The 12,706-nt window shown below is 39.7% G+C and overlaps 1 long non-coding RNA gene across 1 annotated transcript; it reads left to right on the top strand.

Moving 5' to 3' along the window:
- The first annotated feature begins 7,999 nt into the window (after nt 1-7,999).
- On the top strand, nt 8,000-11,839 carry LOC116723809 (uncharacterized). Its single transcript, XR_004340043.1, has 3 exons — nt 8,000-8,126; nt 11,697-11,702; nt 11,828-11,839. It is a non-coding gene; the product is annotated as an uncharacterized LOC116723809 (long non-coding RNA).
- Nucleotides 11,840-12,706: the final 867 nt, after the last annotated feature.

The raw sequence follows: 12,706 nt of genomic DNA, 5'->3' as shown, positions 1-12,706 counted from the left end.
GCCCTAAGTGGCTGCTTAGTTTGCTTATGCCTTTGGCCGGCCCTGGGTTGCACACTTTGTGCTTTCCAAAGAAGGGCCACAGAAAGATAATGATTGTTGTCTCAGTCCTTAATTCTAAGTTCCTCATGATACGTTTGCTTTCTGGACCCTCTTCCTGTTGAAGCTGAAAGTCAGTCAATGTAGTGTATTGTGGGATTAACAGCCTTTACAGCCTCTATTCAGTCCTTCATGGCTCTAACATTTGGCACCAACACCTTAACAAAAGTCCTTCCAGACTTGTGAAGTTTTTAATGCAAAAACACAATTTTAACTGAGGCCTGAGGTCAAAACAGAATGAAGTCCAGAAAGGTGACGGACTGAGTAATAAAATTCACGTTCATCACATAAGAGGGGTGTTGAGTCGTCTTTGGAGGACATTTCTGACATGTTGCTTCAACAGTTGACGGAGATCAGGATGTCATCTAGGTCAGTTTTTTCCCCAACCCTGGTCCTCAAGGCACACTGACCTGCAGGTTTTAGATGTTCCCCGGCTTCAACACACCCCACTCAGTTGATTGCAATTCAGTAACACCCTGTTAGCCAGCCAGCAGGGGAATGCCTAAACCGTGCAGGGCAGTGTGCCTTGAGGACCAGGGTTGGGAAAAACTGATCTAAGTAGGCAAAGACAAATCTGTTCAGAATGTCCCTGAGGACATTGTTAACTAGTGCCTGAAAAATACTGAGGCGTCAGTTAAGCCAAAAGTCCTAACTAGGTGTTCAAAATGTCCAGAGTGCATTGTAAAGGCATTCTGTCACTCATCACCTTCCCAAATGCATAGGATGAAGATACATTTTTATGTATAAACTACACATGATGAATATAATCAAAGCTAATTAATCAGCCTGAGAAGCTGAAGTATATAATTATTTCATAAAGTTAAACATTAAATGTTCACCTGCAGGATGAAGAAGCAGCTGCAGCTCCACAAGTTTTCCTGATTGCAGATGAAACAAAGTTCATTTCCATCCTCATCACCTTTCAGTACTTGAGGTCTCATCACAAAACGCTCCTGTAGTTAGGGTTAGGGTTAGGGTTAGGGTCTCATGTATTCCTCAGGCTGTTTCACCAAACAGCTAAAATGCTCTCATAAAAAGTCAGACAGGCTCATTACACTCATTTTGTGGTGATTATGAATGCAGCTCATAAACACAATGATTTTAGATAAAACACTATCTTTTGAATCAACAACCATATTAAAAACTAGTTATACCATCTCCATTATGTCTGGTTTTATGTTCTACACCTTCTGTCCTTCAGGAGATTGTAAAATGACATAAATACAACAATTCATTAAAATTAATGTTTTTATGTTTCATTTAATGAAATACAGTTGAGTTAAAACAAAAGACTCACCCACCACCACACCCTGAGCAGCAGTTACTTCATTCATACACCAAACAAATGTTTGATGTCAGAAAACCCTTTTTCAGTTTGTCTAAGACAAATCTCACTGTTTTTCATCCTCTGATGATGGAAGGGAGACGGAGATTTTTTTAATCACATTTGGTGAAATACATTGAACAATGTGATCCAACGTGATGCAGAGGCTGGTGCGTCAGATGATGAACCAGATGGTAACTGAGTGTGAAGACGAAATGCACTGCAAACATCTGGAAGAACAAACACTTGTTTATACATCATGTCTGCCCTCTGTGTGTGCTGCAGCATCTTTCCACCCCCCAGCTCTCCATGATCTCCTGCTCCACCCAAACTGTGCTCTATCTAGCCTCCATCATCCCCCCCCAGCCGATGGGGGTTGAAATGAACCAACCCCCCCTTCCTCCACCCTCACCCCCAGTCTGCCTGAGAGACTATCTGTACATCCTGCATTATTTCCCTGTGTGCTTTTGAAGTAAAAGTTTAATATGTAGGTAATTCTGTGTGTATGCCTGCAGTGGCAACCAAAGTGTTTTAATGTGTGGGGGTGTGTGTGTAGGGGTGTGTGTGTCTGTGAGGCGTGTGTTGTGCAGTTGATATCATAGCCAGTTTATCAGCAGCTGGCTCCGATTGGAATTGAGCCTGAGGACAGGAAAGTAATATACTGTTGAAGTGAGATCTCCTCTCATCAGATCTCAGGATTCAATGTTCATGGGGTGTGTGTGTGTGTGTGTGTGTTTGTGTGCGTGTGGGTGTGTGGGTGTGTGTGTGTGTGTGTGTGTGTGTGTCAGATCTCTGATGGGCCAGATATTGTTACTATGCAGAAGTAATAGGCTTCTTGAGTGTATAAGAGCAAAGATGATGTGCATGACTGAGAAATATTGAACAATTATAATTTGACTCTTTTTTTTATTACAGTGTAATTAAATCACCTGAAACTAAAAACCTCAGTGACAGACCATACTGTAGAAGATACAATCTAGATTTTACCATCTTTGGTGCTCAGTTAATTTTGAAACAAGAAAATATCTTCTACAGAGAAACATAAACCTTGTGTTCACTTTGTTTTGCTAATATTGTTTTTTTTAAGTATTCACTTAATATATATCTTCTCTTTTGTTTTTTTTAACTAACTTAAATATTTCAAATCATCAAATAAATGTAGCTAAACAAAGATTACATGAGTTAGTAAAATAAGTTTTTGAAGGATTTTATTTATAAAGTAAAACAGACCAAACCAAACTGGCCTAAGATGGGATTCACATGTGAGTATCGACCAATCACGATCCCCCAAAATGAAGGCAATCAGCGCCCAGAAATCAACTGGTCGATATATCAGTTGGCCAATAAATGTATCCTATATTATACATGTATGTAATGTAAACAGCACTGCCAGAGATGCAATAAGTTTATAGCAGGTGTGTGAATGGTCTAATGATCAGACTGCTGACTGCAGCCAGTCTACATTGTTAGCAGAACTAGAGGGCCCCAGAATCACATTTTGCTTAATTTTGTTGGTACAAATAACTCAAAGTGTTAAGGAGAGAAATGTTGAGGGTACAGTTTCGGTCCTTCTGAAGTTGTTTTCCGCTCCGACTCTTGCCATTGCCATCAAGCAAAACAGGTATGTTATTCAATTCACTATATGGGATACTGTTTGCAGTATTAAAAATAGTAAAGAAGCTGATCTTCAATCAGATTGCTCCAGCCCCAGGTTGAGTGCCTCCCTTCCTATTACCTCTGGATCCTAACACCAGAGTGCTAATCCCAAATCAGCTGATCTCTGCAGAGGGAGAAATCACATACAATATGTCTGCAAGACTTCTCTTTTATTTACAGGAATTACAGCATGAATAATGGCACAAAGTCCCTCTCCCAAATGGGGGATGGGTTTCCGACCTATTGATAAAATCTCAAACAGTTTTGTCGGAAAATTCCACACAGCATCACATGGGAGTCACATTCTGCTGACTTTCTAACATCAAAGAGATTGGGCTGACCACCTGTGGACTGGAAAACAATGGGCATCTGCAGCATTACCATTTGGCTGGGGGTTGTGAAACCAGGAAAACCTGTTTGCAGCCAACAAAACAATGTTCCCTGATACTCCAGTGTCTATATAAAACTCTTGACTTCTATTTACCAGATTTGGTGTTAGCGATTTTTAGTAATCAATTTATTCATTTCCCTCCTTCTTTTACATACAGGGAAATCCAGAATACCCTGGTCAGACACCGAGAGAAAAATCATCAACCAGCATTTCAAGGACTTCTTGAAGAACCTGAACATCCCTGGGAAATTGGACTGTCAAAAATTCTTAAATAATAATCAGATCCTAACAGATAATGGAAGAGACTGGAAAGCAATAAAATATTTTGTGCACAACAAAATTACAGCTATAAAGAAGAGCTAACAACAGTCAGACCAGCAAAGACTGGGACCTAAATCCTGGTACTTCACATGATGGACTATCAATGTTAACCGTCTGGACACTGGGAGCTGGCATTACGGTAGTCCATGTAAATGGATCATCAGCATTTTGAATTTAAAATGTGAGCGGTGGAGGCAGAGGGCTGATCATCGTGAGCCCGGTTCTGATGGAGGCTTCTCTCTGTTAAAAAGGAGTTTTTCCTTGTTGTGCCCTGAGAGAACATTTGTTGGGATTTGGCTAAACTGAATTGAATTGTTGTGGCTAGTTAAGCTAATTCCTTCTCTGTCAGGTCCTAATTATTTTTTTCGCTTATTTTTTTTTGTTCTTGTCAAAATATTAAAACCACTGTTTTTGAAATCGTATTATTATGATTGTTTTTTTTTTTTATCAATTATTGTTTAAAAGTTTTATCACTGAGGGTGCAAAGACTGTACTACTGTACAGCTTATGAGAATCTTCATTTGACAATCTGTCTTGATAGTTTATTATGTGAAAAGCCATTTGTGCAGTAAAAGCATGTGAGAAACTCCCAGCTTATGATTGTGTGATTCCATGTAGTTCAAAGTACTTCAAATAAAGTTTGACTTAAAATACAAACACATCTGCATTTGGGCACTTCTTTCTTGAGTTTTGCTGATTTCAAAAGCTGTATAAATGTCTAAAAACAACAACAAAAGCATAAGGGGTTAATTGTAGTATTATAATATTTTTTGTATTCAGCAACTTTGGACTTTGCATGTCATTTTGTGCTACTTATGTCATTTTACAACAGCCATCAGTGGATCCCTGTCATTCCATATAAACCAAATGTGGTCCTTTTCATCAAATCAACAATAAATGCTTTCAGATAAATATAGATTAAGACAACAAGTATATTATAGTTGAATGTAAAATATCACGCATGTTTAAAAAGTAGACATCTGTTGATATGCGTCTCTCACAGGTAGTGTTGTACTCCAGACCACTTTTTGACGGTCTCGGTCTGTATGAGCTGGTAGAGCAGCTAGTAGGAGAGGAGGGGGGCGCCTAATCAGTGCTGTTCCTCTGTTATTGATCATTTCATACACAAATAGCTGTTAAGTACATAAAATGCTGACTAGAAACAAAATTCCCCACATCGCTTTTGCACCCCCTCTAATGCAGCGCCCCTATGCGTTGCATACACTGCATACCCACTTTTTGCTAAACTGCCTGGAGGTTTGGGAGTTGGAGAACAGGCATGTTCCTCGCTGCATGTGGAAATAGAAGAGCTCTGACATGTTTTTTCACAAAATGCTGACTTTGTCATCGTTTGGCACTAGCTCTCAACTGGCAACTCTGTTACCATATGAAGTAAACAACAAATGAACACCAAAACATGTTTTACATTATATTACATTACTAGCTTTCTGCTAAGCTACAGCTGGTTCAGCACAACAGCTTGCCACTAATGCTTAGGCTAGTTAGCATAGCCACAGATGACAGAGGATAAAGGTTTTCTTGGCGCGCTAACCAGAAAAGCATTAACACTTTTAGTCCTGCACTCCACAAGCCAGCAGAAGCTTGTTTGCCTTAAGCCACATAGGACACAGAAAGAAGGTGCTGCTGTGAAACATGGTGGTGGCAGCATCATGTTGTTAGGAGATTGTTGTTCAACAAGGATGAGAAAGTTGCTCAGAGTTCATGGAGCTCAATAAAGGACAAACAGGGAGAAACCCATTTAAAGGACTTGACACAAGAATAAAGAAGGATCATCTTCCAGGATCTACACTGAAATGGTTTAGATCAAAGCATTTGAATATGTTAGAAGTGCCTAGTCAAATTCAATCGAGAATCTATGGCAAGACTTAAAACCTGCTCATCCTCAGCGGCTCTCGATCGTCCTGACTGAAGTCGAGTTACAATATTCTGTAAAGGAAAATTAGCCGGACGGTCAAACCTGTTTGACTTTCCCCTAAAACCTGCACCTGCAGCAGGAGTTGGTTCTACAAAGTACTGACTCAGCTGCTGGATACAAAGAACATAATACTTTTTAGATTTATGAAAAAAATGCAGAAAATGCCTTTTTCTTTTGTTTTGCTTCATTATTATGCACTAGTTTGTGTTGGTATATCACATAAAATTCAACAAAAACATTTTGCTATCACCCTTGAGCAGTTGGGTTTTGGGTTTTATTCATGTATGTGTTTTTTGTTTTAATAATTTCTGTTAGGTCTTGCCATATTCAATTCTCTGTGTTCATTAATTTAGCAAGGTGTTCCCACATTAGTTAATATTTTTGTTTTTAATTTCTTAGTTTATTCTTGTGTTTCTTGTGCATTTAGATTTATTCTAGGTGTGTCTTAGTCTTCTTGGTTTGAAGATCCTTTTGTATTTCAGTGAAGCTCCCTCTCTTGCTCAAGTTTCTATGCTTTCATTCTGGGACAGCTGTTCCACATCGCCTCTGATTAGTTCACCTGGTTCCTTTGTCATCTTTCACCCCCCTGCCTCAGTATTTAATGTCTTGGTTTCTATTGTTCAGTGCTGGATTTTTCCATTACCCTGTCTGTGCTACATGTCCTGTTCAGCCTGTTCAAGATCAGCAAGGTTGTTTTATTTTTATTTATATTTTTTTTTCCATTAAATCTTCAACATTCTAATATACCAAGTTCTTACCTGCATCTTGCTCCTGCTTTCAACAACAAAAGATGACACATTTTAGTTTGGTGTGGTGGCAAAGTGTGAAAAACTTGAAGGGTTCTGAGCAGCTTTGGGAGGCGGTGTCCCTGCAGCAGGCTTCAGGAGCCTCAGTGATCTGAAACAGAACCATAACCCGATGCAGGCTTCAGTGAATATGTGCTTCAGTGCTCCTGCTGAGCGACTGCATATTTGAAATGAATAACGGCGGCGCTCGGCTCCCACTGGTTTCTATTTCCTCAGAGTGCAAATTGCTGGAGTCTCATTTTCTGAAAATAAACATGTCTGCAGGCGGACACACTGGACAGGAGTCTTCATTCTGCCTCTGAGATGCTGATAATGAAACTACAAATAAAAGCAAACCGCTATCACCAGGAAAGGAAGTTATTCCAACATTTATTACAATACAAATGTTCTGATGACCTCATTTGACACTGATCAGACAATAAGCAAGAAAATAAATGTGATTATGTATCTAATCTTCATTGCAGACTAAATTGATATTTTTCATATATTTATGCTGTCATTCAATCCATTTATATTGCCTCTTTTATTCATTGGCTTGTGTTTATTTTTGGAGCTTATAACTGTCTCCTGAGTGTGTAATATATTTGTCTCTGCTTTGAATATCATCTGTTCATTTCTCTCTAAATGTTGTAGCTCATTTTCTGTTTGCAAACTCTGAGTCTTTGATGTTATTTTGATTGGTTTTAAGATTCTCTTCTTTGCTGTGGTTAAATTGAGTGTAAATGGAGACGGATGAAAATGAGACAAAGAAGAGAAAACTACAAACTTTGCACTTATTACACCATCGTCAGCTACATGTTCCTTTTAAGAAGGTTTAGTCATTATCTGTTAATGATAATGACTAATGGTATAATGGTATAAAATTAATTTTATACCAGGTGAGTCTCTCTAACCTGAGAATGTGAACCTGTACTGGGCTGATTCTGTGCCTTCAAATAATTTTAACAATACTCCTGGAAAAGATTCATAACTTATAACTTATAACTCTGAAACAGGAACAGGTCTGATAAAACAGTCTGTGTGCTACACTTCAAGAGAGAGATTCATTTGATGCATCAAAGAGTGATGTCATCACTGCTGATGTCATTGTTACCAGTAGAACTGAACATTCTACTGATGCATTAACATCAAACACGTTTTGAGCGTCAGGCGAGTCTGGTTTATATTCAAAGTCTATGTGAAGCGTTGGATGCGCTAGATGTGTCAAACTCTCCAAACGGTTCAAATCGCGCCGCGCTAGAGGCTTGAAGCGCGACGCAACGGCCCTCGACGCGCCTCCACATAGACTTTGAATGCAAACCAGCTGCGCCTGACGCTCAAAACGCATTTGGTGTGAACGCACCATTATATGTCCAGTGTCACATTAGGTCAGTGCTTCTCAATTCCAGTCCTTAAACCCCCTGCTCTGCATGTTTTAGGTGTGTCTCTGTTTCAGAACAGCTGTTCCAGAACAGCATGACCTCTTCTGCAGTCATCAAGTACTGCAGAAGCCTGTTAATCACCCACAGATTCAATCCAGGTATGTGGCAGAAGGGGAACAACTAAAACATGAAGGGCAGGGGGGCCTGAGGACCGGAATTGAGAAACACTGCATTAGTTCCGTCATATTAGGACCAGGCTTTGGTCCTAATATGATGGACTCATTGCTTTGGGTCAGGGGTAACATTTAGAGGTAAGATGCTAATTAAGTTTTAGATAGGGTTAGGGTTAGGAATAGACTAATATTGTTTGGGGTTAGGGAAAATGTGTGGATTAGGCAAAATCACAGCTACTAAAATGAAGGAAAATCAATGCAAAGTTCTAATATGGGTCGAAATAGTTTTGACAAACCTTTACAGCATTTTGTTTTCTAAATTATTATACACAATGATGATATAATATTAGGGTGTTTTTCTGCCAATTGTGTAGCTGCAGTACACTAGTAGTCTAATGTGTTGAATGTGCTGAGACACATTCAACGCATTAGAAACCAATCAGAACCAAAGGTTTGCCTTTTGGTTCTGATTGGTTGTTTCTGGACAGTAGCAGAGCTAGATGCATTTTCGCAGATTCTCTGTTTCATATTCTACTGTCAGAAACTTTTAACAAATATTCATCCATCATCTAACACACTTATCCTTGCACACACACATTCACACCTTAGGACAATTTAGAGAGATCAATTAATCAAGCAATTAATGCCGAGTGTTAGCAAAACCTAGGTTTGGATAGTGACCTAGGTTAGTGCCACCTGGGTGTGGGTCGGCGTAAAGGCCGAGCCGGGCATAGATTGGCCTTCACGCCAACGCCAACATGAAGCCCCTTCATGCAACCAGTGGAGGTTGGTCGCATGGACGTATGTCTTTCCTCGGACCTCCATGTTTGTGTGGAGGTTTGGCTTTGCGTGGACTCCAATGATTGCATCCTGGGTGTGGGTCGGTGCAAAGGCCGAGCCACGCTATGCATGGAGACCCCTGATTGATTGGAGGTCTGTCTTTCCTCAGACCTCCCTGATTGATTGGAGGTCTGTCTTTCCTTGGACTCCTCTGGTTGTAGGGAGCCTTCTGTTTGCAGGGGGGCCTCTGGTTGGGTGGAGACTCTAGGACGGTTGTTTTCCTGAGCAAGTTTTAACTTCACCTTCAGGTCTGCAACCTGACCCTGCAGAGATTTCATTGTTTCTTCCTGTGCTTTGAATTTGGAAGCTTGCTCAGTGTGACTTTTGAGCTGCTCCTCATATTTAAGTCTCACTCTGTATTCTTCAACCATGACTTCTATCAGACCTTTGTTGCGGAAGGCGTATTTTTCAGCCTCCCTCTTGAAGTACTCCAGCTGTTGAAGAATGCTCTTGTCGGCTGTAACTTTGGAAGAGCAAGAAACCTTTGACACATCTTTAATCTCTGGCACGTTTCTTTCATGTTCACGTTTGACTCGCAGGTGATGTTCTTTTACTAACATTTTTTGCAGTTTTTGAATCTCCTCCTGCTGTGATTTGACTTCAGCCTGATATGCAATCCTTCGGTCTCTTTCCTCATGGAGATCAAAAATCTTACTCTGCAATTCTTTTTTAAGATCGTCTACCTGCTTTGTGAGATCAGTGACGTGTTGGCTTGTTTCTTCCACAACTTCCACTGAGTGGGTGATCTCAAAGCCAGCAGAGGGAGTTGTTTCCTGCTCGACTTCCAATGATGTTGGACTCTCAAAGTTGCCAGAAGGACCTGATTCCCCCTGGATCTCTGCTGATTCATCTTCCGGTTTAATGGGGCTGTCTATGTCACCTTCAAAAGGGAAAATGACAGCGTCGTAGTCGACTTGGATGTTGAGGTCCATCATGTCGACCCATGAAAGCTCATGTTCACAAACAATCTGTTGTTGCTTCATGTCTATATTGTGGTAAATTCTTGCTTCTCAGAAAGGCGTGTAATATCTGGAATCGATATCCCGCTTGTTTCAATTAATTTCGAACGTGCTCTGAAGAGTGATCTGTCGCGATAGAACTGTGGAACAGGTCTGAGAAAATGCTGTCTGTGAGCTACATTCAAGAGAGAGACTCCTTTGTGGTATCATAGAGTGACGTCATAACCGCTGATGTCATTGATACCATTGGAATTGAACATTCTATCAACCTTATTCCTGGGAGGCTTACTGGGGAAACGATTAAGGGTCTTACTTCCGTCGCCCACCAGAAGTAGAAGTATTTCATTGTAATTTGGAGGGTTTTTGGCTAATCAATATTCATGATAGAAGTTACATCTCTGTTTTCAGTTATTGTACAATATTTAATAAACTTGTTTATGGACACCGTCTGCTATCAGAGAGCTATTCAGTACAGAGGGTTGTAATTATGAGCTTAATCACGGGGAGCAACAGTGACACCGCGTTAAGTTTTGTAAAAGAATTTCAAAAGAAAAGCCTAAATATTCCTCTCAGGGTAGTGCTAACTAATATTAGCCTTTACTATCTTTTTTCTCTCAGGTTATTGCACTGCCCTGCTGCACAAGACAGTGAATTAACATTAGCACAAACCTTTGCATTTCATTGCCCCCATTAGCATTAGCCTTTTCCCTAAAAGAAGCTTTTAGCTATTTTTCTTATTTATTAGCCATGCTTAGTACACTGAATGGAGTGATGCTCCACATGCTACTGACAGCATTTTGGCTAATGTTAGCAGTTTGGCTCATTTTAACTTGTACACTAATTTCAACATACTGAATGGCATAAGTCCATGTTACTCAACATGTTTGTCAATCTCCACATGCTATTGAGTACATTGTAGCTTACTTTAGCATTGATGCTAATTTGTAGCATCAGAACGCCCACGAAGTGTGCCAACCAACAGGCACACTTTGGCAGGCCCCGTTAAAATTTCTTCAGAAATTTTCTAGTTAATGATTTGAATTGTGTTTAAAGTTTTCTTTTCTGGTGATTGTCTTGTGTTGACTAAAAACTGACCTAAATACTAGTCGTACAGTGTATGCAGGTCTCACCCAAAATAACCAATGTACTGAGAGTGAACTTGTGCCAATAAGTGTTGAACAAGTGTTTGTTTTTTCAACCTTCTTAGAACAATGATGCTACAGTTTGAGTCACTTATTTCACTTCATCCTAAATGTCTTCAACAGGTGAACCGTTAATTAATGATTAACTGTTAAGACTGGAACTGACATCATCCATCAGCAACATGGAACAACTTTATTCAGTGAAAAACAGTTACAAAGCATGAAGCAGGTCACTGTAGATATGTGATTTTTAGAAGCATGATTATATAAACATAAAAATGTACAAAACACATTTTACATATTTTATTTTGTATTGAAAAATTGTGTGTGTGTGTGTGGGGGGGGGGGGGGGGGGGGGGGGGGGGGGGGGTATGTGTGTGTGTGTTAACCTTCCAAATGATAGGCGGACGAGAAAATTGGTGCCTTGAAAATAAGGAGCATAGGCTGCTGCAGAGTTAAATATTGAATATAATTTTTTATCATGAGAATGATAGTTACCATTGTTGGACTCAGAAATGATAATGTTTTAAAATGTGATGATAAAAAAGATTAGACCCAGAGAAAGAGAGATCTTTGTTTTGTATTTCATTCTAAATATGAAACAGCAGACTCTCATGCAAAACTGCATGGAGCATTTTATTATTATTATTGTTATTAGAAACAAAATGACATCAATGAGATTTTACAGGAGGAAGCAGTCTGGTTTGAGTGGAGAGCCAGTGAAGGGCAGACATTGTTTCTCCTTCCCACAGTAAACAAAGATGCACCAACCATGTCGGTCCAAATCAAACTTGTGTGTGAAAACTGTCACGGATCAAGAAGCACAAACATCAAGCTGCCAACAAAGCTTCAGGGGAGAACCAGTTCACACAGATGATGAGACAATAATAAACATTTATAGAAATGTGTAAAACACCGTTTGCTTCCTCCTCTCCGGAGAGCAACATGTTGGAGAAAAACAACTTTGATAAAGAAATACTGACATGTGTTGTTTAAATAATCCAGTAGTTGCTCTATGAGTGTCATATTGCAGTGGCTGAACCCAAATTCAGGCAGAGTGGGAGGCGGAAGGTAGTAGTTCCCCAGAACCAAACAAGGAGAAGCAGCTTTCAGCATCTATGCACCACAAATTTGGAACAAACTTCCAGAAAACTGTAAAACAGCTGAAACACTGATTTTAAATCTCGACTAAAAACCCACCTGTTCAGAATTGTATTTGAAACGTAATCAATTACAAATTTATTGATGGAACTTGACTTAATGTCGTGTTTTGATTGTTGATTCTATGTTGCTTTGTGTTTCTGTGTTTGTAATGATGTAAAGCACTTTGAAATGCCTTGCTGCTGAAATGTGCTATACAAATAACATTTGATTGATTGATTGATTGATAGTTAGTTAGTTCTTTAAATGAAAAAGACAATAAACTTACAAATACTCAGGGATGGCAGTAAAAGAGAGAGAGAGAGAGAGAGAAAGAGACAGTGGGGAAGTAACAAGAGAATCCAGAGTAGAGAGTAATCTGATTACTGACCAGAACAGTGGCTGACTGGTGCAGGTGAGAGAGAGGAGCAGGTACGCTCCTACTGGCTCCTACTGGCTCCTACTGGCTCTTAATGGGACCTGAGCAAGAAAAATGGCTTTTATAGGTGTCAGAATTAAATGCACAGGTTTATGTGTATGCATAGCCATAAATGATACATG

The sequence above is a fragment of the Xiphophorus hellerii genome, chromosome 8 (assembly GCF_003331165.1).
Source record: "Xiphophorus hellerii strain 12219 chromosome 8, Xiphophorus_hellerii-4.1, whole genome shotgun sequence".
NCBI lineage: Eukaryota > Metazoa > Chordata > Actinopteri > Cyprinodontiformes > Poeciliidae > Xiphophorus > Xiphophorus hellerii.
This window is presented reverse-complemented; position numbering and strand designations above follow the sequence as displayed.